At 40.9% G+C, this 27,584-nt stretch overlaps 1 long non-coding RNA gene across 2 annotated transcripts in view; it reads right to left on the bottom strand.

Annotated features, from left to right (window-relative positions):
* LOC126953885 (uncharacterized) overlaps nt 1–27,584 on the bottom strand; it is a 36,752-nt gene that overhangs the window by 8,173 nt on the left and 995 nt on the right. Inside the window, exons 2-3 of one of the 2 annotated variants that reach the window (XR_007725393.1) lie at nt 25,114–25,201; nt 17,637–17,761 (exon numbers count right to left, since the gene is read on the bottom strand). This is a non-coding gene — a long non-coding RNA (uncharacterized LOC126953885). The remainder of the gene's footprint in view (nt 1–17,636; nt 17,762–25,113; nt 25,202–27,584) is intronic. The other variant, XR_007725394.1, reaches the window with a different exon arrangement.

The following is a 27,584-nucleotide window of genomic DNA, read 5'->3' as shown; positions in this document are numbered from 1 at the left end:
AGAAGTAAGAAAAAGAAAAGGCCTTTCAAGTGAGCATGATACATATTCTCAGGAAACAATCAGTATCACAGAGCGTGTAAGGATGAAATTGAAAAAACAGACAGAGCCCACTTAGAGAAACTTACATATCATGCTTGGGCACTAGGTTTAATTCTAGAGTAAAGGGAATCCAATCTTGTTATATCCAACCAATTATTTCTTCTCCCAAACACAGCAAGAGCAATTTTGTTTTGAAATGCAGAGCTGAGAGTGTACTGCCTATCCCATCTACCCTGCTTCCATTGGCCTCTTTTTACCAGCTCCCACTATTCTAAAGTAAAAGAGCAACACTCCCCCGATCTCCTTACTATGGAATCTTGTTTGTCTTTCACTCATCCTTTCTAGATGCAGAGCGGTGCACCTGCTGCTTTCCGTGTGTGCAATGTTTCTCTTCCACCAGCCCACCCCTCTCTTCAGCTGGTTAGCACTGTCCACCGAGTTCAGGTCATCTTAGCCCAAATACTGCTTTCTAACTTAGTCGGCTAAATTAGGTTAACATAGTCATATAATTAAGATAGTCACATAGAGTACCCTTTCAAAATACATATCACAGTTCATAACTATTTATTTTTTTAATTATTATTATTTTTTTTTCTGACAGGGTCTCCCTCTTTTGCCCAAGCTGGAGTGCAGTGGCGTAATCTCGGCTCACTGCAACCTCTGCCTCCTGGGTTCAAGCAATTCTTGTCCCTCAGCCTCTGGAGTAGCTGGAATTACAGGTACATGCCATCATGCTCAGCTAATTTTTGTATTTTTAGAAGAGACGGTTTTCACCATGTTGCTCACGTTGGTCTCAAACTCCTGACCTCAAGTGATCCACATCCGCCTCCCGGCCTCCCAGAGTGCTGGGATTACAGAGCGTGAGCCACCGTGCCTGGCCTACAGTTCATAATTAAATACTTACCAACCTCTTCATTTGGTGAAAGTCTGTTCTCCAATAAGACCATAAACTCCCTAAAGACAGAGATATTGTATGGTTTGGATGTCTCCTCCAAAAGTCACATTGAAATTTAATTGCCACTGTAACAACATTAAGAGGTGGGACCTGTAAGAGGTGATAGAGGCTCTGCCCTCATAAATAGATTAATGCCATTCCCCTGGGAGTGGGTTAGGAGTGAGTTCCTGATAAAATGAGCTCGACCCCCTTTCCTCTGCTCTCTCATGGTCTTCCAGCTTCCACTGTGGGTGACACAGCAAGAAAGCCCTTCTCAGATGATCAGCCCCTCGACCTTAAACTCCCTAGCCTCCAGAGCCATAAAAAATACATTTCTTTTCCTTATAAATGACCCAAACTGTGGTATTCAGTTATAGGAGCATAAAACAGACTAAGATAGGAGATAATGGGTTTAGCTTAAAATGGGATTCCCACCACTTAACACTTTGTCACATGGTTTGCTGAATGAATGAGTAGGAATGACATAATGCGGACTGAGATTTGGCAGATGAATCAGAAGATACTGTAGAGAGACTGGAAGCTGTAAGTGTGCTTGCCCACAAGAATACATGGTGGGGAGGCTGTTTTGAGGAAAGGCATATTACAAATTATTACAAATTTCTAATTTCCTTTTTTTTTTTTTTTTTTTAAAAGAGACGGAGTCTTGCTCTGTCGCCCAGGCTAGAGTGCAGTGGCGCAATCTCAGCTCACTGCAAGCTCCGCCTCCTGGGTTCACGCCATCCTCCTGCCTCAGCCTCCTGAGTAGCTGGGACTACAGGCACCCGCCACCACGCCTGGCTAACTTTTGTATTTTTAGTAGAGACAGGGTTTCACCATGTTAGCCAGGATGGTCTCGATCTCCTGACCTTGTGATCCGCCCGCTTTGGCCTCCCAAAGTGTTGGGATTACAGGTGTGAACCACTGCACCCGGCCTACAAATTTCTCATTTTCATTAAGGACATTTCTACTTTTTCCATGTGTAAATTATATACACATTAATAACTATATGAACATGTATATGTCTTTCTAGGGGATCTGCAGGAGACAAATACCACTGGTGCATGAATAGTGTGTGAGAAGGCCAGTTGGCCTTAAAAGGAGAGGCCTTAAAAGGCCTTAAAAGCTTAAAGGAGAGGCTTCTTTTAGTACAGATTTTAAATAACATTCTCCAAACCCTGTATTTATTTATTTATTTATTTATTTATTTATTTTTGAGACGGAGTCTCGCTCTGTCGCCCAGGCTGGAGTGCAGTGGCGCGATCTCGGCTCACTGCAAGCTCCGCCTCCCGGGTTCACGCCATTCTCCTGCCTCAGCCTCCCGAGTAGCTGGGACTACAGGCGCCCGCCACCGCGCCCGGCTAATTTTTTGTATTTTTAGTAGAGACGGGGTTTCACCGTGGTCTCGATCTCCTGACCTTGTGATCCGCCCGCCTCGGCCTCCCAAAGTGCTGGGATTACAGGCGTGAGCCACCGCGCCCGGCAAACCCTATATTTAAGACACAAGTCAGAATGATCACATTGGCATAAATCACCCGTATTTATCAGAAGCGTATATAGTTTCTCCAGCAGAGGGTGCTAAAAATATAAATTTGACACTGTGAAGCCTAGCATAAATTTATTCAACAGATTTGTCAACTCAGTCCTTATTGTCAGGTTCTTGCAGCAAATCTAACCAAAAAGGGCCAGTCTTGTAGATTATGGGCATGGGAGGTCTTAGAACCAAAGTTTTACAAATGTGAAATTTTTAATATTAAATTTTAAATACAAGAGCAATTTCCTCCATGTTAGCTTGCTATGATACTTTGCAAAACTTTTAGTTAATGTTTGTTGGGGAAAAAACTTGTTATAAGGGGCTATATTATGTTATATACATAATATTTACATATTATGCTATATAATGTAAGTCATCAAAGGACTGGAAAATAAGCCTTTTTAGAAAGATGGGCAAAATTATCATTAGTCCCTCCAATTTGTAGAGGGTGAGTGTTTTATCACACTCACCAAGCCAAACTCTTTTCTGAAGTTATCTTAAAGGTTATCTAGAGGCTCATTTCTCATTTTAATCCTCAGAAGCCCTTTTTTTTTTTTTTTTTTTTTTTTTTGGAAACAGTCTCACTGTCGCCCAGGCTGGAGTGCAGTGGCGTGATCTGGGCTCACTGCAAGCTCCGCCTCCTGGGTTCACACCATTCTCCCGCCTCAGCCTCCTGAGTAGCTGGGACTACAGGTGCCCACCACCACACCCAGCTAATTTTTTGTATTTTTAATAGAGACGGGGTTTCACTGTGCCAGCCAGGATGGTCTCGATCTCCTGACCTCATAATCCACCCGCCTCAGCCTCCCAAAGTGTTGGGATTACAGGCGTAAGCCACCGCGCCCGGCCCCTCAGAAGCCTTTTTAAAAGCCTATATTTCAGTCAAATGAGGCTAGGTAATGCTGCAATAACATTCCACCTCAAAGTTTCAGTCACTTAAAACATCCAGGGTTGATTTCCACCTCATGCTGCATATCTATCACAGAGTTGGCTGAGGGATCTACCGGGTGAATCAGACCGAAGAAGCAGCCGTCACCCAGAAAGTCACCAGTCACTGTGGCAAAGGGAAAGCAAAGCACAGGCAATCATGCATTGGCTCCCAAAGTTTGTCTGGAGGTGGCATCCATTTCCTTCACCCACACTGTCTTAACTATACAGCAAATCACATGCCCACACCTAACTTCTAGAGTTCAGGAAATATACTACTATTGTGAATCTTGGAGGAAAACCAGAAATATTTAATGGACAGCACTAAGACCTATTACATGTTATAAATGTGATAAGAAGAAAATAAAACATACAAGTGTAAAAATTAAAAAAATATTTCATTAGAAATAATATAGCAACATTGATTTATACGTTATCCTTATATCTTCGAAGTAAGGGCCTGTAGGCTTATTATTAACTCAACTTTCGTCCTTAGTGACAAGAATTGCTAGCATGGATAATGAAAATATTTTGCTTTTGAATTCATTACTACATACGGTTTGGAGAGGAGGAGCAGGTAGTCGATTTACTCCTCTACTTAGGTTTGTCTTTGATTAACGTTAAACCTACTTGACTTTCCTGAGAACATAACTGCAAGATGTGCGAGGAGGCAGGAAAGGAGACACTAGGCTTGGGATAAGGTCAGGCAGCCGGAGCCTGAGCTTCTGCTGCTGACAGGCGACAAAACAGAAATGAAAACTTTGCTGCTTAGCACATCCTTTTTGCTTAGCCTCGTGAAGCCAGAGAAGCAGGTATGTCTAATAAAGATGTAAAATGAAGTAAGTACTCCCTCCAAGTACTAGAAAGGAGAGCTTTGTTTCTTAGCGCACCCAAAAGGAATCTCAGATGGATCTGCCACTAAGCACAGAGTTTTGCCACCTCGTGCAGTGATAGCTGCTCACTGCTCACCGAGAACAACGCAGGGCTGCAGTCAGGTTGTAATCAGAGAGACACAAAACAGGTTATCTTGGGAACCGAAGCTTTCCTGCCAAGGCAGATCTGGCAAGTTGCCTGACCTAAACAGATAACAGGTGGACAACATGACCTTAACATCAGCACCCCAACCTGGATCCTGTCTGGAAAGGCAGTGAAGACAGGGTCAGAGTTTAGGTCCTATCTGCCTATGTCGCAAGTTGCTGAGTTGGGGAGAAAACTTCAACGAATGCTTTGTGCATTTCCACACAGTCAACTGGGAGAAAGAGAAGCCCCAAAGGAACTTCATTAGAATGTGGTATCACACTTTAATACTCATCATCTTCAATCCTCATCTGCCTACACTTTGCTAATATCCTTCTCATCATTCAAGGGCCTTGCAGATCCCACATTCTCCAAAACGCCTTCCCTAACCCCCCAAATCAGAAAGCCCTTTCTGCCTCCATCTCTTTCTGTCTACAGCTCTACAGACTCCCGACAGCCCGCTTTGTACTCAGTCTGCTTCGTATCTGTTTGTCTCCCGCCACCAGCCTTCGGCCTGTGAGCATCTGGAGGACAGAGATCAAATATCATTTATCTGTGGATTTTGCTCAGCTCCTACCCAGTTCCATGTACACAGATGGTTTGTTGATTTAGATTGACTACATGGCCATTTTATGACAGCATTCAATTTTTTTTCGTTAACCTAAGAAAAATTTCAAACACCCATAAAAGTACTGAGAATAACATAGCACTCACTCAGGATGGCATTAACTTCTAATACGTTTACTCAGGCAGTGTAGCCTAGAGGTTGAGAATGTGAACTCTGGAGTCAGAATGACATGGTTCAGCTCTGTTTATTATTACTTCACCTCTGAAATCTCAAATGGGAGAGTTTTTCTATCTGTAAAATGGGGCTGAGGGTTGTTACACAGATTAACTGAGATAATATATGCAAAGCACTATGAGTGCCTGGTTTATAAAAAGGCCTCAAAAGGCAGCTACTACTAGTGTCACAAGTATTACCATAAACTCTTGAGACTGAGCTTACAGTCCATACAAAAAGGGACTGTATATCCAAGCACAGTAATCACAAAAGTTGAAAATTATATGGATTAAAAACTATCTGATGAGAAAAAAAAGAAGTTATAGATCAAAAGAAAATTAAGAGACATATCAATCAATTACAATTATAGGCCCTTATATGGATCCCATTTCAAACTAAGTAAATACTGACTTTATCTGATGTTATTGGGAATTACTGTTAACTCTTAAAGGTGTAATAATGGTATTGCAGTTATGGTTTTTAAAAGGAGGAGTCCTTACTTTTGAAAGATACAGCACATCCTGATATGTTTACAGATAAAAATATGGCATATGGGATTTGCTTTGGAATAATATAGGAAATACAGTATTGCCTAGTTTTAAATAATACAGGAAATAACTGGGGGGGGTTTAGATAAATCAAAGTTAGTTGTTGAGTTGGTGTCTTAGTCAGTTCAGGCTGCTATAACAAAATACCACAAATTGAGTGGGTTACAAACAACAGAAATTTACTTCTCATAGTCCTGGAGACTGGGAAGTCCAAGATCAAGCATCTTCAGATTCTGTGTCTGGTGAGAGCCCATTTCCGAGTTCACAGATGACACCTTTTAGCTGAGTTCTCACATGGCAAAAGGAGTGAGCTAGCTCTATTGGGTCTCTTTATAAGGACATGAATCCCAATCATGAGGGCAGAGCCCTTATTATCTAATCACCTCCCAAAGGCTCCACCCTCCTAATACCATCACCATGGCGTTTAGAATTTCAGCACGTGAATTGTGGGGGAATACTTTCCTGACTATATTGTTGTGGGTCCATTTGCCTATGGGAAGCAGTCTCTGAAATGGATAACATTTACTGGGGAGTGCTCTTGGGATCAATGTCTGTGAGGGAGTGAGGAAGCAGGACTGGCCAGTGATGGGGGGGACTCATTCCATCCTATGGGGTGGACTCATTCCATCCTATGGGGTGCTCCAGAAGCGGCATAGGGAGCTGGGCCTTTCTATCCTCACATGACCAGTCACCAAATAAGAGCATAACCAGGACAAAGAGGTGGTGTAACTTCCATCAAGGCAGCAAGACTCTCCTTTGGCCTAGGACAAGGGAAGAAACACACTTAGCTAATCTGAAGTCAAGACTGCAGCAACTGGCACAATAAGTAGCTGAAAAATGATGAATATTAGTAGCAAAAGACTTTATTTATTCCACCTGAAGTATAATAATTACATTTTAAACATCCTTAATAAAGATTGCCTGATGGCAGATATTTTATTTTTGTATGTATTTCAGGAAGTCGTCTTTCTTTTCATTACTCTGTCTCAGTTACTAGCTTGAGGGAAAACATATCATTCTACAAAACAAGTGCAAGTGACTGAGCCATGCTTCCTCAGGTTGATAAACAGCTTTCTCTTGAAACCTTCTTTGAGAAAAAGCTAGAGGAAGTAAATAAAAACATTGAAAATTCCTGGATGGCCACCTTAATGAACACATTATCTCAGCCAGTTTTGTTTTCTCCTAAGGCTGACTGGCAGACTTCTGATTCCATCTCACAAGGGATTCTCATCTTGCTAATCCCAGAAACAATGCCAGGGCCATCTGTGTGCATCACCAGCTAAAGGCTTGCAGCCAAAGAGTAGTGGTTTAGTTTCACTGAGGATGAAGCAGCATTTACTCTCTTTTGCCACAATCTACAATACAGTTTGAAATTTGAATGAACAAATATTTAAAAAAGAAAAAAAAGGAAGAAGGAAAGATTTTTTTTCTCTGAATAAAAAATGCTACTAGATCCTGAATATCTGAAGTCTTGGTAAGATTACCTGAAGAGAAATTGTAAGTTATATTTCACGAAACTCTGCTAGTTGAATGTACATAGAAAAATTATTATTGCTAGTCCATACCATCAGCTAGTGGAGACTTATTAATCTTTTTTTTTTTTTTTTAAGAGACAGAATCTCGCTCTGTTGCCCAGGCTGGAGTGCAATGGTGCGATCTCGGCTCACTGCAACCTCCATCTCCCAGGTTCAATCAATTTTCCCACCTCAGCCTCCCAAGTAACTTGGATTATAGGCATAGGCCACCATGCCCAGCTAATTTTTGTATTTTTAGTAGAGGGGTTTCACCACGTTGGCCAGGTTGGTCTTGAACTCCTGACCTCAGGTAATCCACCCACCTTGGCCCCCCAAAGTGCTGGGATTACAGGTGTGAGCCACCACACCCAGTGCCCGCTCCTTTTTTTTGCCAGGGTCTCCACGCTGTTGCCCAGGTTAGAGTGCAAAAGTGCAGTCCTGGCTCACTGCAACCTCTTCCTCCTGGATTTAAGCATTTCTCCTGTCTCAGCCTGCCAAGTAGCTGGGATTACAGGCACATGCCACCATGCCTGGCTAATTTTTGTATGTTTAGTAGAGATGGCATTTCACCATGCTGGCCAGGCTGGTCTCAAACTCCTGACCTCAAGTGATCAGCCTGCCTTGACCTCCCAAAGCGTTGGGATTATAGGTGTGAGCCACCGTGCCTGGCCAGAGACCTAAGAATCTTGATTTACCAGTGAGTACAAGAGCTAGCCCCGTGTAATTCCAAGTTTCTCACTCTTACCCAAAGTCCTATTGAAAGATGGGGGAGCAGCTCAACTTGGGTGCAGGCCAAGGGAGTTCCTCGTTCATTAAGAATATAAACAATATTTTTTAACTGCATTAAACATTTGTCTGTTTTTTCTTACCACTATGTTAATAGGATCGGGAATCTGGGCAGCAATCAGCTGAGTGGTTCTTCTGCTTTGTGTGAAATCAGCTAAGGTCATTCCTGCAACTGAATTTAGAGGGTAGCTGGACTGGGATGGAAGGTCCAAGAAGGTTTCCCTCACGTCTCACATCTGGTGTTCCTTCATGTAGCGTTTCTCTCCGTAGTGTATCTTACAATTCAGTAGTATGCTTGAGCTTCTTTACATTAAGGTGGCTGGCCTCCTCAAGAAAAAGCAGAAGCTGCTAGGACTCTTAAAGGCTAGACTCAGAACTTAACTTGCACGTAGTTACTTCTACCACAATCAATGGTCACAGCAAGTCACAGATCAGCCCAAGTTTAAGGGGAATGAAAGCAGATTTTACCTCTTGATGTGCTTACAGGGAGAAAGGGAATTAACAGCATTCATCTCCAGAGATTTATTTATCTCAGGTAAAATACTTGAAATCTCATGTAAACATGGGCCAAAACAAAACAAAACAAAACAAAAAAAACACACAGAGAATTCATTACCTGAGACCTGTGCTACAAAAAATAGTCAGAGAAATTCTACTGAGGAGTATGATGCTAGGCAGAGAGTTGGATCTGCACAAAGAAATGCAGATCTCTAGAAATGGCTAAGCTGAAAGTAAAATCTTAAAAAAAAATGTTTTAAGTTGTTCTAAAGATAACTGATTATCTGAAGCAAAGATAAGAGTAATGAATTATATAGTATTATGGCACATAAAAAGTAAAATGCATGCCAACAATAGCACAAAAGGTAGAACCAGAGAATTGGGAATATACTGTGGTAAATTTCTTATGCCATATGAGAAGCAACACTATTTGAAGGTAGACTGAGATTAAAGATGAAGGCAGCTTAAGTATATAGAAGACCAAATATCACAAACAAGCATGACTTAGCTGACACTGGCTGAAACCAACATTCCACCCAACAACAGCAGAATACACATTCTTTTCAAGCACACACAGAACATTGTTCTGTTGTTTTCTGATAATGTCTTTGTCTGATTTTGGTATCGAGATAAAGCTGGCCTCAGTAACGAGTTGGACAGTCCTCCCTCCTCTTCTATTTTCTGGAGGAGTTTATGTAGAATTCATGTTATTTCTTCTTTAAAAAATATTTAGCAGTACGTATATTTGAAATCATATGAGCCAGAAGTTTCTTTCTTAGAAAAATGTAAAATATGAATTCAACTTCTTTAATAGACATAGAGCCATTCAGGTCATTTATTTCTTTTTGAGTGAGCTTTAGTAATTTGTGTCTTTCAAATAGTTTGTCCATTTTATTGTCAAATTTGTTGGCATAAATTTGTTCATCCTATTCCCTTATTGTCCTTTAAGTGTCTGTAGCATCTCAAGTAATGTCTTTTCTTTCACTTTTAATACAGACACACAATATTTTACTACACAAAGAGATATCTGGGAAACCTCCAAATCCTTAGAAATGAAAAGAAACACTTCTTTTTTTTTTTTTTTTTTTTTTGAGACAGAGTTTTGCTCTGTCGCCCCGGCTGGAGTGCAGTGGCGCGATCTCGGCTCACTGCAAGCTCCGCCTCCCAGGTTTATGCCATTCTCCTGCCTCAGCCTCCTGAGTAGCTGGGACTACAGGTGCCCGCCACCACGCCCAGCTAATTTTTTGTATTTTTAGTAGAGACGGGGTTTCACCATGGTCTCGATCTCCTGACCTTGTGATCCGCCTGCCTTGGCCTCCCAAAGTGCTGGGATTACAGGCGTGAGCCACCGTGCCCGGCCTAAAAAAGAAACACTTCTAAATAACACATGGGTCAAAGAGGAAATCACAGAGAAAATAGAAAATATCCTGAATTGAATAAAAATGAAACAAAAACATGTCAAAATGTGTGAAATGTGGCTAAAACAATGCTTAGAGGAAAATTTAATGAATGAAATTTCCCAAATCCACAAACTAAATAAGAAAAAAGTGTATGATTATCTTACTAGACCACAATCAAGGCATTTGAGCAAATTTAACATCCATTTATAACAATAAAAAAAAATTCTCGGCAAACTAGAAAAAGAAGAGAATTTCTTTCTTTTTTTTTTCCCCCGAGACGGAATTTTGCTCTTATTACCTAGGCTGGAGTGCAATGGCACAATCTCAGCTCACTGCAACCTCTGCCTCCTGAGTTCAAAATGACTCTCCTGCCTCAGTCTCCCAAGTAGCTGAGATTACAGGCACCCACCCCCAAGCCCAGCTAATTTTCTGTATTTTTAGTAGAGACGAGGTTTCATCATGTTGGCCAGGCTGGTCTCAAACTCCTGACCTCAAGTGATCCACCTACCTCAGGCTCCAAAGTGCTGGGATTACAGACGTGAGCCACCATGCCTGGCCAAAGAAGGGAACTTCTTTGACCTGCTAAAGGACATCTACAAAACAAACACAAACCTACAACCATCATCATAATGACTGGTGAAAGGCAAAGCTTTCTGCCTAAGATGAGGAACAAGCATTGGATGTCCGCTCTCACTATTCCTATTCAACATTGTATTGGAGGCCCAAGTCAGCTGAATGAGTTAGGAAAAGGAAAAAAAGGCATACACATGGGAAAGGAAAAACAGCCGTCTCTATTCACAGATGACCTGATTATTTATGTAGAAAATCTCCAAGTATCTACCAAAAAGCTTCTGGAATGAATAAGTAAGTTTAGCAATATCACAAGGTAGAATGTTAATATATAAAAATTAATTGTAATTCTAAATACTAGCAACGACCACACATTGAAATTTTTAAAATACCATTTACAATAGCATCAAAAAACATGAAATACTCAGGCAAAAATTTAACAAAATCTATGGAAGATATGCCTAGAATTACAAAACAGTACTGAAAGAAGTCAAAGAAGATTTAAACAATGGATAAATATACCAGCATGTAGATTGGAAAACTCGATATTGTGAAGATGTCACTTCTTCCTAAATTGTCCTACAGATTTAACACAATCTCAGCCACACTTTCTCTAGGATTTTTTGTGGAATGTTGACAAGTTGATTCTAAAATGTATATGGGAAAGCAAAGAAGCTGGAATACCCCAAAACAGCTTTGAAAAAGTGGAAAATTTACACAACTTGATTTTAAGACTTACTATAAAGAAACAGTAATCAAGACAGTGTGGTATTGGTGAAAAGGTAGACACATAGATCAATGAAACAGAATAGAAAGTCTAGAGATAGACCCATATATATATGATCAACTAATTTTTGACAAAGGTACAAAAGCAATTAAAAAATAATAGACTTACTGAGGCAGGTGGATCACCTGAGGTTAGGTGTTCAAGATCAGCCTGGCCAAAATGGCAAAACCCCATCTCTACTGAAAATACAAAAATTAGCCCAGCATGGTGGTGCATGCCTGTAATCCCAGCCACTCGGGAGGCTGAGGCAGGAGAATCACTTGAACGCAGGAGGCAGAGGTTGCAGTGAGCTGAGATTGCGCCATTGCACTCCATCCTGAGCAACAAAGCAAGACTCTGTCTAAAAAAAAAAAAAAAAAAAAAAGAAAGATAGTTTTTTTCAACAAATGGAACTATAGCAATTGAACACTTGTATACAAAAGAAAGAAAAAAAAAACGAACTTTGACCCATCCCTTACACCATACACAAAAATTAACTGAAAAATTAACTGAATACAGACGTAAATGTAATACCTAATGCTACCAAATTTCTAGAAGGAAATACAGGAAGAAAATCTTTGTGACCTTGGGAAGCAAATATTTCTTGTATACAACACAGAAAGCACAACTCATTTAAAAAAAAAACCAGCTTGAACTATATCAAAACTAAGAACTTTTCTTTGAAAGGATTTGTTAAGAGAAAGAAAAAAACAGGCCATAGACTAGAAGAAAATACTTGTAATATGCATATCTGATAAAGGACTTGTATGCAGAATATATGAAGAACTCTCAAACCTCAATAAGAAAAAAATAATAACAAATGGGCCAAAAATTTGAAGAGATTCTTTGCTGAAGAAGACACACACTAGTGGCAAATACTATACACATGAAACGAGCTCAAAAATACCTGCTGAATAAATGAATGAATGAATGAGTTTTGGTCTTGCCAAAGACCACTACTTGATTAACTCTTTAGAATTCATTTTGATGATTACTCTAGTAATTAGAGCAAGTGAAAATTATTCCATTACAAACATACACAGTAAAGTCAGATAAAAAATAAGTTATATGGACTTCTACCTTAGGTTCCTTCTAGTATGGCAAGTAATTTTCTTTTTTTTTTTTTTTTTGAGATGGAGTCTCGCTGTGTCACCTAGGCTGGAGTGCAGTGGCGCCATCTCCGCTCACTGCAAGCTCTGCCTCCCACGTTCACGCCATTCTCCTGCCTCAGCCTCCCAAGTAGCTGAAATTACAGGTGCCCACCACCGCGCCCGGCTAATTTTTTGTATTTGTAAGAGAGACGGGGTTTCACCATGTTAGCAAGGATGGTCTCGATCTCCGGACCTCGTGATCTGCCTGCCTTGGCCTCCCAAAGTGCCGGGATTACAGGCGTGAGCCACCGTGCCCGTCCCAAAGCCAAGTAATTTTTTAAAAGTTATCTACATTAAGATAAACACAACAAGGCTGGGCGCGGTGACTCGCACCTGTAATCCCAGCACTTTGGGAGGCCTAGGTGGGTGGATCACAAGGTCAGGAGATCGAGACCATCCTGGCTAACACGGTGAAACCCCGTCTCTACTAAAAATACAAAAACAAAATTAGCTGGGCGAGGTGGCGGGCGCCTGTAGTCCCAGCTACTTGGGAGGCTGAGGCAAGAGAGTGGCGTGAATCCGGGAAGCGGAGCTTGCAGTGAGCAAGTGAGATCGTGCCACTGCACTCCAGCCTGGGTGACAGAGTGAGACTCCGTCTCAAAAAAAAAAAAAAAAAAAAAAAGGTAAACACAAGAAAATATGCCACAGGGCTTCTTATGGTTTTTTGTTTCTTTGTTTGTTTGTTTTGAGACAAAGTCTCGCTCTGTCACCCAGGCTGGAGTGCAGTGGCATGATCTCGGCTCACTGCAGCTTCTGCCTCCTGGGTTCAAGCGAGTCTCCTGCCTCAGCCTCCCGAGTAGCTGTGACTATAGGCGCGTGCCACCATGGCTGGCTAATTTTTGTATTTTTAGTAGAAACGGGGTTTTGCCATGTTGTCCAGGATGGCCTCGATCTCCTGACCTTGTGATCCGCCCTCCTCGGCCTCCCAAAGTGCCGGGATTACAGGCGTGAGCCTCTGCGTCCGGCCTCTTACGATATTTCTTAATACAAAATAATAGTATAGTGCAAAGTTTAGTCGAACAATTCAGTAAGGGTCAGTTTGATGTGGTCCCTGTCCTAAGCTTTCTGAAGACCTGGCTTAACGCAGGGACGGATTTAGCCCATGTAGATAAGATTACAAAAACGCCAAGTCCCCATTAAAAAATTCCTCTCTCAGACTTTTGGTGGATACTCAGTATCAGTAAGTTCAAGATAATACTAAGAGACAAATAGAGTATAGATGGATATCTATTAATGACCTTAATAAGGAAATGTGTCTGAGATTATTACTCAAATACTACATCTTGGCTACAGAATGAGTTTGTACTTTGTTTCAAGGCTAAGAGTTAATTTCCTTGGTTCTCTTTGTCAGCACTAAGTTGGGTGCAGTGGCTCATGCCCATAATTCCAGCTACTCAGGAGGTAGCATTGAGTTTGTAGAAAGTTAAGTGTTAAAAGTTGCTCTTGGCGAGGCGTGGTGGCTCACGTTTGTAATTCCAGCACTTTGGGAGGCCAAGGTGGATGGATCACGAGGTCAGGAGATCGAGACCATCCTGGCTAACACGGTGAAACCCCATCTCTACTAAAAATACAAAAAAATTAGCTGGGCGTGGTGGCGGGCACCTGTAGTCCCTGCTATTCCGGAGGCTGAGGCAGGAGAATGGCGTGAACCCGGGAGGCGGAGCTCGCAGTGAGCCGACATCGCGCCACTGCACTCCAGCCCCGGCGACAGAGCGAAACTCCATCTCAAAAAAAAAAAAAAAAGGTTGCTCTTACATTTATTTTTCTTGAAGATTGATGATATTTAGAGCCCTTTGAGGTTATGTTCTTGGTCTCCATTGTGTCATATTTTAAATTTTAATTTTCAGCCTATCTTCTGGCAGAGTAAGAATCTTGAACAGTCGCATTAGAACATGGATTGGGTTTTCTTTCCATTTATTTATTTTTTCTTTTTCCTAAAGTGTAATAAAGGGTATTGACCTGTTCCCCAGCCAGTTCCAAAGGCTATCAGTTTGCTTTAAAGTGTTTGTTGGCTGGGCACAGTGACTCACACCTGTAATCCCAGCACTTTGGGAGGTCGAGGTGGGTGGATCACCTGAGGTCAGAAGTTCAAGAACATCCTGGCCAACATGGTGAAACCCCATCTCTAATAAAAATACTAAAAGGTCGGGCGCGGTGGCTCACACCTGTAATCCCAGCACTTTGGGATGCCGAGGTGGGCGGATCACGAGGTCAGGAGATTGAGACCATTTTGGCTAACACTGGGAAACCCCGTTTCTACTAAAAATACAAAAAAATCAGCTGGGCATGGTGGCGGGTGCCTGTAGTCCCAGCTACTTGGGAGGCTGAGGCAGGAGAATGGCCTGAATCCAGGAGGCAGAGCTTGCAGTGAGCCAAGATCCGGCCACTGCACTCCAGCCTGGGCAACAGAGCCAGACTCCATCTCAAAACAAAAAAAAATTAAATAAATAAATAAATACTAAAAATTAGCTGGGCATGGTGGCGGGCACCCGTAATTTCAGCTACTTGGGAGGCTGAGGCAGAAAAATTGCTTGAACCTGGGAGAGGGAGGTTGCAGTGAGCCGAGATCTCACCATTGCCCTCCAGCCTGGGCAACAGGGCAAGACTGCGTCTCAAATAAATAAATAAATAAATAAATAAATAAATAATAAAGTGTTTAAGAAATTCAGAAGTGGTCAGATCTTTGCATTTATAAGCACGTTCTGAGTACTGTTATGAGAGAGCATGCTAAAGTTCCAAGATATAGTCTGGTTGATAGTCTATTTGTCTGGATGAGAAAACTATGTGTAACCACCAGCAGAAGTTCACTTAGCAAGGTCCAAAGCTATGCAATACTTGCTAGAGGCTGGAGGCAGGATGAGAGTTGTGGGAGCAGGGTGAGTCCAAAGTTGTATGGTAAAAGAGGCCATCCTCCAAATATGAGGTCTTTAATCAGGTCTATGCATCCAAATTCAGGAATTTAGTGACTTCAGCTCACTGGAAATGATGGACTATAAATTGTTGCACCATGATGTCTAGCTGTTGGTGCGTTGCCTTTTATTTTACTATAATTAATTGATTCATTTTTAGAGTCAGGGCCTTGTTCTAGTGCCCAGGCTGGAGGGCAGTGGCACAATCACACCTCACACCAGCCTCAAACTCCTGGGCTCAAGCCACCCCCTGGTCCCCCACTGCCTCACACCCTCCTGAATAGCTGGGATTACAGGCACCCTCCTGAATAGATGGGATTACAGGCATGGGCCACTGCACCCAGCTTGGTGCACTGCCTTTTAAAGCTGCAGATATTAACATAAAAGAGCAGGTGAGCACAAACTCAACTGGAAGTATCACCAAGCTTCATTCAATTTCACTACAGGAAGAATGATCAGGATAGGTACATATGAATTGAAGTGTGTGTCCTTTTAGGGACAAAAAATAGAGAAAATGCAAATAAGCTAAATATGCTTTCATTGGTAATACTTGGCCCCACTCTTACTAGCTAACCTTATCTCAGGCTCCAACATATGTAAGTTTCCTGGACACTAATTCCCAGCTCACTGAATTGTCGCCATTACTGGAATTCAACAGACCCTGTGGGTACTGGTCAGGCAGCAGTTTCTTCACTGCTAGTACCATGTTCAGTGTCACTATCAGAAACATGGAGAAAATATTAGGACCTACAAAATACAAGGTCCAAAGCAGCCACTGTGCTTAACAAATGTGATTGTTGTTTTTATTTTTGTGTTATTTAAATGTGTTTTATATATGTGTTGTATCTCTGTGATAGCTAGAACTGTGTGTCCAAAGTTTCTTGCAAACATCTTTTTTTGTTTTTGTTTTTGTTTTTGTTTTGAGATGGAGTCTTACTCTGTCGCCCAGGCTTGAGTACAGTGGTGAGATCTTGATTCGCCACAACCTCCACCTCCTGGGTTCAAGCGATTCTCGTACCTCAGCCTTCCTAGTAGCTGGGATTACAGGTGCGTGCCACCACGCCTACGAAATTTTGTATTTTTAGTAGAGATGGGGTTTCACCATGTTGGCCAGGCTGGTCTCAAACTCCTGACCTCAGGTGATCTGCCTGCCTTGGCCTCCCAAAGTGTTGGGATTACAGACGTGAGTCACCGCGCCCAGCCTGCAAACATCTTATAATACTAGCATGGTGCAGGTCTCAAAATGGTAATGACCACATTTGTTTCACAATATTGTTTATATAAATATATTATTAAATTGGCATTTAATCAGGGACTATATTTCCATTATCTAATAAAATAATATACTTTTCAAAGAGCTTTGAATCGGATAAAATTCTCTTTAGAATGTCATAGAAACCCAGGTGGCATGGGGTAAACAACAAAAGGCCAGTTTGTCTCAAATATTTACCAAATATCTACTGTGTGACAGAAACTAAAAAGGCAGTCAAAATTAACATTATAAGTAAAATACCGAACTAAGCTGAAGTACTGATAGAATTAATTATAAATTTACCTGTAACAGAATTAGTTAGAGATTGGACATAGACTATATTTTCTCCCAAGATTACTGAAACATGTACTTTTCCATCCAATTAGTTCAATGAGGTCACCAAACAAGATTTTAGACAAATTCTTCATGACTCCCTCTCCTGAACTCTGACCTATCCCCTTGAAAAGGATCAATCATGTTAAAGCCTTCTGTTAATTTTTTCCTTTTCAGAGCTTATATAAATAAAACGAATTCTTTGAAAGAGCCACTCTATTTTCAGGTAGAACATAAGTGATGAAAAAACAAGTTGGGCAACAACAGTTAACGTGGCATTATTGATCTTGGCAGTTAGCACGAGTATTTCTAAATGCTGTTTATTCTTCGCCTATCTCATATCTAAATTTTGAACTCGCTCTCTGCATTTTTAGATTGTCTAATGAACCAGCTCTTCTTTTTTATAATTGGCACTTATCCTGTCTTTCCTACACAAACTCTACCCCTTAGGTAATCAAAGAGTATATGAGGGATATTTTTCTGTAAAGTAGTCTAGCTAATGAATGAAAAAGGAATGTAGAGCTAGAATACCACAGTTTTTCAGCCCCTAATGAATCACTGGATGTAGTATTGAGCATGCCTGAACATCATAGAAAGAGTGGATAATCAGATGTTTTGTGCTTCCTGATACAAAAGCACACCACACATGTATGAAGTATTTTTGCCAAAAAAATTCTTACCTGAATCTGATCAAACCTCTAGAGCCAGTTACCGATTTACAAACATGCAGAATGCACAGCACTTGTTAAGCTATGGAATTCCCATTGCAGGGATGCCATCAACAAAATCCAGACTATTGGAAATTCTACGGTGCAAACAAATTACGAGAAAAAGAGATGAACAGATGTAGATATTAAAGGAGACTTAAAAGACACATCAAGCAACTGCAATGTTAAAAAGAAAGACATAAACCTAGTTGGAGAGTTGTATACTTATTTTATTTTATTTTTGTTTTGAGATGGAGTCTTGCTCTGTCGCCCAGGTTGGAGTGCAGTCATGCCATCTTGGCTCACTGCAACCTCTGCCTCCCGGGTTCAAGCAATTCTCCTGTCTCAGCCTCCTGAGTAGCTGGGATTACAGGTGCCTGCTACCACGCCCGTTTAATTTTTGTATTTATAGTAGAGACAGGATTTCCCCATGTTAGGCTGGTCTCGAACTCCTGACGTCAGGTGATCCACCCGACTCAGCCTCCCAAAGTGCTGGGATTACTGGCATGAGCCACCGCACCTGGCCTACACTTACTGTCTCTAAAGATATTAAGAAATCCAGGCCGGGCGCGGTGGCTCAAGCCTGTAATCCCAGCACTTTGGGAGGCCGAGACGGGCGGATCACGAGGTCAGGAGATCGAGACCATCCTGGCTAACACGGTGAAACCCCGTCTCTACTAAAAAATACAAAAAACTAGCCGGGCGCGGTGGCGGGCGCCTGTAGTCCCAACTACTCGGGAGGCTGAGGCAGGAGAATGGCGTGAACCCGGGAGGCGGAGCTTGCAGTGAGCTGAGATCCGGCCACTGCACTCCAGCCTGGGCGGCAGACCGAGACTCCGTCTCAAAAAAAAAAAAAAAAAAAGAAATCTGGTTTTTAAGGTATTATAATGGTATTGTGATTGTGTTTTTTAAAAAAATCCTTGTCTTTAGAGATACATATGAAATTATTTACAGATAAATTATTATATCTGAGGTTTGCTTCAAAGTAATAGATGGAGGGAAAATAGGTAGGCTATAGATAAAGCAAGATGGGTCATGAGTGTTTTAAGATAGATGATGGGCCAGGCGCGGTGGCTTAGGCCTGTAATCCCAGCACTTTGGGAGGCCGAGGCAGGCGGATCACGAGGTCAGGAGATCGAGACCATCCTGGCTAACACAGTGAAACCCCGTCTCTACCAAAAATACAAAAAATTAGCCGGGTGTGGTGGCGGGCGCCTTGTAGTCCCAGCTACTTGGGAGGCTAAGGCAGGAGAATGGCGTGAACCCGGGAGGCGGAACTTGCAGTGAGCCAAGATCACGCCAATGCACTCCAGCCTGGGCGACTGAGCAAGACTCCATCTCAAAAAAAAAAAAAAAACAGAAGATAGATGATGAATGCATTAGGATTCATTATTCATTATTATTCTGTCTTCTTTTGTATATGTTTGAAATGTTCTATAATTAAGAAAAATAAATAAAATCACTGGAAGGCTCACACCTTTTCTGCTCTTTTAGACATTAATACTAATAGCTGAAGGAAGACCGGTGACATACTCTTGTATTTTCACTCCTTCAGCAAACAATGCAGAAGAATTTCCCTTTCACCGTAACTGCAAAATTAACCTACAGATCACTGAAGGCTGTCTTTAAGCCACTATGACAACCTTAATGAGCATAACATTTTGCTTCAACCATACTCTTCTACCAATGCTGTGAAGCTCTCCTAGAGTCATGGTGGACTCATGTCATAGAAGTGACTGACCCTCAAAAAGTGAAAAAATGACCTGAAGAAAGTGAATTTCTCTGATAAGTCTATAAGGATTCTTAAAGATAGGATTATTCAAAATAGCATGGTGTCCTGGAAACAGTCCAACAGGCCTCAGGTTGAATCCTGGCTCTCCTACTTTCCAACTGCCTAACCATGTGACACTGTGTACATTACTGAATGTCTCTGAGCCTCAGGTCCCTCACCTCTACAACGGGGCTAGTCACAGGACTATTGTGAGGATTAAATGAGCTACTGTTGTAAGTTACCTAGCATAATTTTGGGCTTCTATTGGATACCCAATAGCTACCTGTAAATGTCACATCTGAGCTTACAGAATGATGAAGTTATAAGCTGAGGCTGCCTGCTATGACTCCTGCACTAATTATAGGATGCATTTAGTCAAAGCTTGTTCAACCCATGACCCATGGGCTGCATGCAGCTCAGGATGGTTTTGAATGTAAACTTTTCTAAAACATTATGGGATTATTTTGTGATTTTTTTTCTTTTTCCAGCTCATCAGCTATCATTAGTGTTAGTATATTTTATGTATGACCCAAGACCAATGTGGTCCAGGGAAGTCAAAAGATTGGACACCCTGCTTTAGTCTCTGTTTCGCAGACACTGAAGAACTTGTTCAGGTTGTAACAAGGTACATAATTAAGACCTGCATTCTTGACTATCACTGAGACTCGTCATCTCTATTTCTTCTACAAGGTTAATGGACCGATTTACTGGAAAGATAAAATGTTAACTACATTGAGACTGTTCTTGTTTTGTATTCTCATTTAATACCAATTAGGACAAATATAATAATGCATTAGCTATGTTTAAATAAGACTCTATTTTCTAGCTATTTTTATTAGCCTGATGACTTCTTTTTTTTTTTTTTTTTTTGAGATGGAATTTTGCTCTTGTCGCCCAGACTGGAGTGCGATGGTGCGATCTCAGCTCACTGCAACCTCCACCTCCCAGATTCAAGCAATTCTCGTGCCTCAGCCTCCCAAGTAGCTGGGATTACAGGCGCCCACCACCACGCCCAGCTAATTTTTTTGTATGTTTAGTAGAGAAGGTTTCACCATGTTGGCCAGGCTGGTCTTAAAACCGGATCTCGGGTGATCCACCTGCCTCAGCCTCCCAAAGTGCTGGGATTACAGGCGTGAGCTACTGCGCCCGGCCACCTGATGACTTCTTAGTACATTTAAATTCCTTGCTTTAGGGTGAAGTTGACAAAATTTTTGAGTAGATTATTTGTTGGCATATAGGGTTTTCATATGGAAGGCTTTTGTTCTTGATGACAATAGAAAGGAAATGCAGGACCAATCAGTCTAAGGTGAAGCAAAGTCAAGGGAAGCGTCTGTTAAATTTTGTGTATCCATCTAAATTTTATCACCAACTACATTCGCAATAACATCGTCAATAATTTACAATAATGAAAATAATTTGTGGTAGCATGAACTTGTAATCCTGGCTCCTCAGGAGGCTGAGTCAGGAGGATCCCTTGAGCCCAGGAGCTTGGGACCCTGCCTGGGCAACATAAGGAGATCTCATCTTGGCCAAGTGTGGTGGCTCACGCCTGTAATCCCAGCACTTTGGGAGGCCAAGGCAGGGAGATCCCTTGAGGTCGGGAGTTTGAGACCAGCCTGGCCAATATGGTGAAACCCCATCTCTACTAAAATACAAAAATTAGCCAGGCATGGTAGCATGTGCCTGTAATCCTAGCTATTTGGGAGGCTAAGGCAGGAGAATCACTTGAACCTGGGAGGCAGAGGTTGCAGTGAGCTGAGATTCCACCACTGCACTCCAGCCTGGGCAACACAGCAAGACTCCAGCTCAAAAAAAAAAAAAAAAAAAGGAGATCTCATCTCTTAAGAAAAACCAAATTTACAATAATGTTGTAAAAATCATTCGTTACAGATCAGCCCAACTACAGGCCAAAAAATCATAGCCTTCAAAACGATTAATTGTGGGTTGCTCGTCTACTCTTTTATTTACATTACTCTCATTCTAGCAGAAGAGGATGTGTGGCTTCACACTGCCACCCCCCTACACACACACTCACACAATCACACTTACAATGGGGAACGGAAAGGGGGAGTCCCTGCAGTGTGACCTCCTTGAGACCTAAGTGGTCAGATTTTTATCAGCATTTTCTCTCCTTCCTCAGTTGAATTCTAGGCTTCAAGTTTGCTGTAGAGTAGGTTTGCAACAAAAATAGACTGGAGAACTACTGTGTGGGGTTAATCTTGGAGGGGTACACCTGGGAAAGGAACAGCCACTCTGTGGTATGGATTGGGATGGCTATGGCAGGCCATGCTGAGGGACTGCCTTCCTTGTGAAGTACACTATTCCACTTTATGCCTGTGCTAGTTGCCATGAATATATTTTAAAAAAATTTAAAAAGAAATTAACAAAGACAATTTAAGTAAAATAGCTTCTATGAAAGACAAAACGGTAAAGTGCAAGAATGCGTAAATAAGATCAGTTAAGGGAGCATCACAAAAGGATGAACGATAAAGTCAAATGGCTACAAAGGTACAAAGTAATGGCCCCCATTAGATTTTTTAATCTAGGATAAATGCAGCTGACTAGTAAACATCACATGAAAATGTTCTGCCAGGACCTGGATTCCTTAGGACTGAGGTCCTCAAAGGCATAGCAACAGAGCAGGGACCAGTGGCCACGGTGTCAACAAACACATGGATCTCTATCTATAGGATTTGGTCAGGAGGATGATGGACCTGCATCCTCACCACAATCCCTGATGATTCACACTTTCCAGACACACTGGCTACCTTCCTGTTCCTCAAAGAAGCCTGATTTTTCTGTCTCAAAGTGTTTCCATTTGTTATCTTCTCCAGGAAGGATTTCCCGTACATCTTCTCATGGCTTCATGGCTGGCTTGTTTTCATCACTGGTATCTCAATTTAGATATTATGTGCTTAGGGGTCTTTCCTGACCATCCTGTTTACAGTGTTCTTCCCAAGGAAAGGACACCTACTTCAATAAATGGTGCAGGAGAAACTGGATAACCATATGCCGGAGAATGAAACTGGACTTCTACCTCTCACCATGTACAAAAATTAACCCAAGATGGATTAAAGACCTAAGTGTAAGACCTGAAACTACAAAAATCCTACAAGAAAACCTGGGAAAAAACCTCTTTTAAAAGACACTGGCCTAGGCAAACAATTTATGACCAAGTCTTCAAAAGCAAACACAGCAAAAACAAAAAATAGACAAATGGGACTAAATTAAAGTAAGAGGCTTCTGCACAGCAAAAGAAATAACCAACAGATTAAACAGACAACCTACAGAATAGGAAAAAATATTTGCAAACTATGCATCTGAAGAAGGGCAAATATATAGAATCTATAAGGAACTCAAATAGCTCAAAAAACACACAAATAATCCCATTTTAAAATGGACAGAAAATATGAACAGACTTTATTCTTTTTTTTGAGATAGAGTCTCACACTGTCACCTGGGCTGGAGTGCAATGGTGTGATCTTGGCTCACTGCAACCTCTGCCTCCCAGTTTCATGCGATTTTCTTGCCTCAGCCTCCCAAGTAGCTGGGATTACAGGCGCACACCACCACACCCGGCTAATTTTTTGTATTTTCAGTAGAGACAGGGTTTCACCATGTTGGCCAGACTGGTCTCGAACTCCTGACCTCGTGATCCGCCTGCCTCGGCCTCCCAAAGTACTGGGATCACAGGCATGAGCCACCGCGCCCGGCCAACATTTTTCAAAGGAAGACATATGAGTGGCCACCAAACATGAAAAAATGCCCAACATTACTAATCATCACAGAAATGCATTTTAAAACCACAATGAGATATCATCTTACACCAGTCAGAATGGCCATTACTAAAAAGTCAAAAAACAACAGATTGGCAAAGATGTAGAGAAAAGGAAATGCTTATACATTGTTGGTGGGAATGTAAATTAGTATAGCCTTCATGGAAAACAGTATGGAGATTTCTCAAAGGACTAAAAATAGAACTACTATTTGATCCCTCGATCCCACTACTGGGTATATACCCAAAGGGAAAGAAATAATTATATCAAAAAGATACCTGCACTTGTATGTTCATCACAGCACTATTCACAATAGCAAAGATATGGGATTCAACCTAAGTGTCCATCAATGGAGGACTAGATTAAGAAAATGTATACACATACACACACATACATACACACACCCTGGAATACCAGTCAGTCATAGAGAACGAAACCATGTGATTTGCAGCAATGCGGATGGCACTGGAGACTTTAACAGGTCAGAGGGTGGGAGAGTAGGAGGGTAGAAGGGGTAAGAGGGTTGAAAAATTACCTATTGGGTAGTATACTCACTAGTTAGTGATGGGTACACTAAAAGCCCAGACTTCACCAATATGCAAACATGCATATAAGAAATCACACACCGAAATTTGTTGGGGTTGGGGGGTGATGGGAGGGAGAACATTAGAACAAATACCTAATGCATGCAGGGCTTAAAACCTAGACGACGGGTTGAAGGGGCAGCAAATCACCATGGCACATGTATGCCTATTAACAAACCTGCACATTCTGCACATGTATCCCAGAACTTAAAGTAAAATAAAAATAATAATAATTAAAAAAGAAATCTGCACTTGTATGCATTAAATACATAAAAATTAAAATACATAAAAAATTTAAAAAGCAAAAACTTAGAAAAATAAAGTGCTACCCTCAAGTCACTCTATCATCATACTGTTTCTTCATGATACTTCTCTATCTAGACTTTTTTATTGTCTTCTTCCTCTCGTTGAAATACAAGCTTCATAAAACATGGGAAGTTATCTATATTGTTGCAGGTCATATTAATATCATCCAAGTCCTACAGAAATTGGCACTTTTTTTTTTTTGTAAAGGGTCAAATAGTAGATATCTGGGGACTTGCAGACCATACAGTTGTGTCACAACTCTGCTGTCCTAACATGAGAGCACCCACAGACAATACGTAAATGTATGGGCATGGCGGTATTCTAATACAAACTTTATTTACAAAAGCAGGCAACTGACTGGATTTGTCCTGCAGCTGTAGTTTGCCAACCTCTGCTCTAGAACATTATACTAGAATATAGTACTCAGCATAATATTTTCAAATGAATTAACATAAACTTTATTTTAAATCTGGATTGATACAAGGTTATGATTGTCTCCTTGTTACTACATCCAATCAAATGACCAATATACACATATATTTCTTTGGCATAAATCCTTAGTTCTAACATATCGAGTGAAAGCTGCACTAAATTTGATGGAGGGAACTCAGTTTCGTCAATGTGCCTTCACTTGGGCTTACTCTTTACTCTTTATCTTATTATTTTTCATTTCTAAACTCATATAGGTGCAGAGCTTTCTTTACACAAAGCAGAGCACATGGCCAAGGAAAGGACATGATTTCCGTAGTCTGTTTCTACTACTACCCTAAAAGTACAAATACTTTGAAGAAACGTAGTAGATTGATTTAAAGTCAAAATACATTGTGAGTGAGTATTTTTCTCAAGATAAAACACGAAGATGCTAGGTATATCAAAAGAAGGGATGCTTCAGAAGAGAACCACACTAAAAGGAGATTAAACTCCCCCCAAAACAAAGCTTGCCTACTTCATAATTTTGATGAGGGCTGGCAGGCTAGCATTGGAGAGGCAGTAGAGACAATGAGAATACTCACCCAGGATTCAGGAGATCCAGGCTTTAGCACTGTCTATTAATTGGTCTTCTCTAACTCCTCTGAGACATCCTTTCTTCACGTGTAAAATCTAAGATATGTGACAGAGGGAGAGAAAGAGTATCAGTCAGATCTCTATTTTTAGGTTTAAGATTCTTAGATTATGCTAATCATCACTTTATATAGTACCACATCCATGTAAGTACCTAACACACAATTAGTCTACGTTATTGTACACTTGCTCAATATGGGCTTGCCATACAGCTAAGAAACAGATCCCACCTTTTGTATAATCCATACAAGAGAACAATGAAAGTAAATATTATAAAATCATATAAGTGATGGCATGTTAAATTTTTCATTGATAAATAAATGGGAATTTATGTTATACCCAGTTAAGACCCTTTCCCAGTTATATCTGGTTAAGGTACGTTTCCAGTCCTGTGTTTATACGGGTAGAATCACTTCCTTTTTAAAAAATTAATTTATTTATTTATTTTTGAGACGGAGTCTTGCCCTGTCGCCCAGGCTGGAGTGCAATGGAACTATTTTGGCTCACTGCAACCTCCCCTCCTGGGTTCAAACAATTCTCTTGCCTCAGCCTCCCGAGTAGCTGGGATCACAGGTGCCCGCCACCACGCCCAGCTAATTTTTGTATTTTTAGTAGAGATGGGGTTTCACCATGTTGGCCAGGCTGGTCTCAAACTCCTGACCTTGTGATCCACCTGCCTCAGCCTCCCAAAGTGCTGGGATTACAGGTGTGAGCCACCACGCCTGGCCACCACTTCCTTTTTCTATTTAATAAAATATTGGTGGGGAAAAAGACCCTCTGGCATTTGCTGTCTCATTTGTTCCTTTGTTGTAGTGATAGGGAAAGCCATAAAATAATATTTTAAGAAACAGATAAGATATAGATGACTTTTTAGATCTCTTTCTGGCCTTATGGGTTGACGTGTTTTTAGAGAATAAAGGTAAAATAATGATTATCAGGCTAAATGGTAATGTGGAAGTATAGGGATAATTCAAAGTTTAAGAATTCCTTCCCCATGTTTACCTGGTGTGCTTTGCAAGGTTTAGATGACATCAATGATACAATTTTTGCAAGCAACAGCAGCAGGGTTCTTGGATGTCCGTTGTCACTTAAAAAAATTTTTCCCCTTCTTGTTGTTAGAAAACTAGACTAAAGCTTTCCCTGAATGGATAATGGAATTAGTTTCTCAAAATATCATCCATGGACTGCCTGGCTGCACTAGTATCATTTGTGGTGCTTGTTCAAAATTCATATTCCTTGGAAATGGAGGTTTCACCACTTCAAGACCCATATAGACTCCATTATACTTTATGCAGGGTCAGAGATGCCTCTAGAATGAAGTAGATACTCCCGCAATGTGAAACTGATAGCAAATATTAAACCCAAAGCAAAACAAAACAAAACAAAATTCATATTCTTGGTCTGCACCTGAGGTCTTGATGGATCTCAGCCATCCCTGTATTGTATTAAACCCTCTGGTGCTATTTATACACAATAATGTCTAAAAATCACTATCTATCTAGATTAAGAATTCACATTCTACTGCATCAGATTAGTGATACAGTGAAATTTAGGTCCAGAGTTTTTAATCATTCAATATCCACAAGACGTGGAAGCTACTTTTATAGCTTTTAAACATAACATGTGTAAAATAGAAGAAAGAACACGTAAAACAGAAAGAAGAAAATCATTCCAAGGAAAAACAATATTTGGAGACTATTTGTGTGAATTTCCTTCAAGTCTCTCAATATCCATAATATAGATCATCACAGGTTCTAAAACCTCCTAACAGCAGGGACTGTGTTTTTCTTCATCACTGTAAACCTAGCTGTTACCAAAATGCCTAGCACATAGTAGGCACTGAAATCTTTGCTGAGTGAACAAAGTAAGTGAAGCTGAAATCAAATCGTATCTTTGATTTGGGCCACACTTTTTATAAAAATTTGCCAGCATTCAATAGAATGTCACTTTCTGATTTTCAAATGCATCAAATTGATAACAAATCAATAACTAGTACTTTTTGTACCAGATATTTTTCTAGAGTTTTACCCATATTAATTTAACCCTAACAGCTACATATAATGTTAAGTGCTATTTTATCCCAAATTTGTAGATCAGGAAACTGGAGCACAGAGAGTTTAGGTAACCAACCCAATGCCACACACCCAGTATGTGGTAGAGCTGACTCCTGAGATTTTTATCAGACTAGGTTAACCTACCTGTTTATGGTCATAAAATCATCCGCCTTTTATAAACAAGTATGTGCCTAATTTTACCACTTCAGCTACGGAAATTCTATATTAGGAAGAAAAACTCTCTATTAGGAAACTACATATTAGGTGATTGTAGGACGGTTAAGATTTAGCCCTGGTACTCACTCTGCTACTGCACAAAACTCTGCAAGGGCGCCCGTCCCAGGTGTGGGATGCTAAGTGTATGGTAC

The sequence above is a fragment of the Macaca thibetana genome, chromosome 4 (assembly GCF_024542745.1).
Source record: "Macaca thibetana thibetana isolate TM-01 chromosome 4, ASM2454274v1, whole genome shotgun sequence".
Taxonomy (NCBI): domain Eukaryota; kingdom Metazoa; phylum Chordata; class Mammalia; order Primates; family Cercopithecidae; genus Macaca; species Macaca thibetana.
This window is presented reverse-complemented; position numbering and strand designations above follow the sequence as displayed.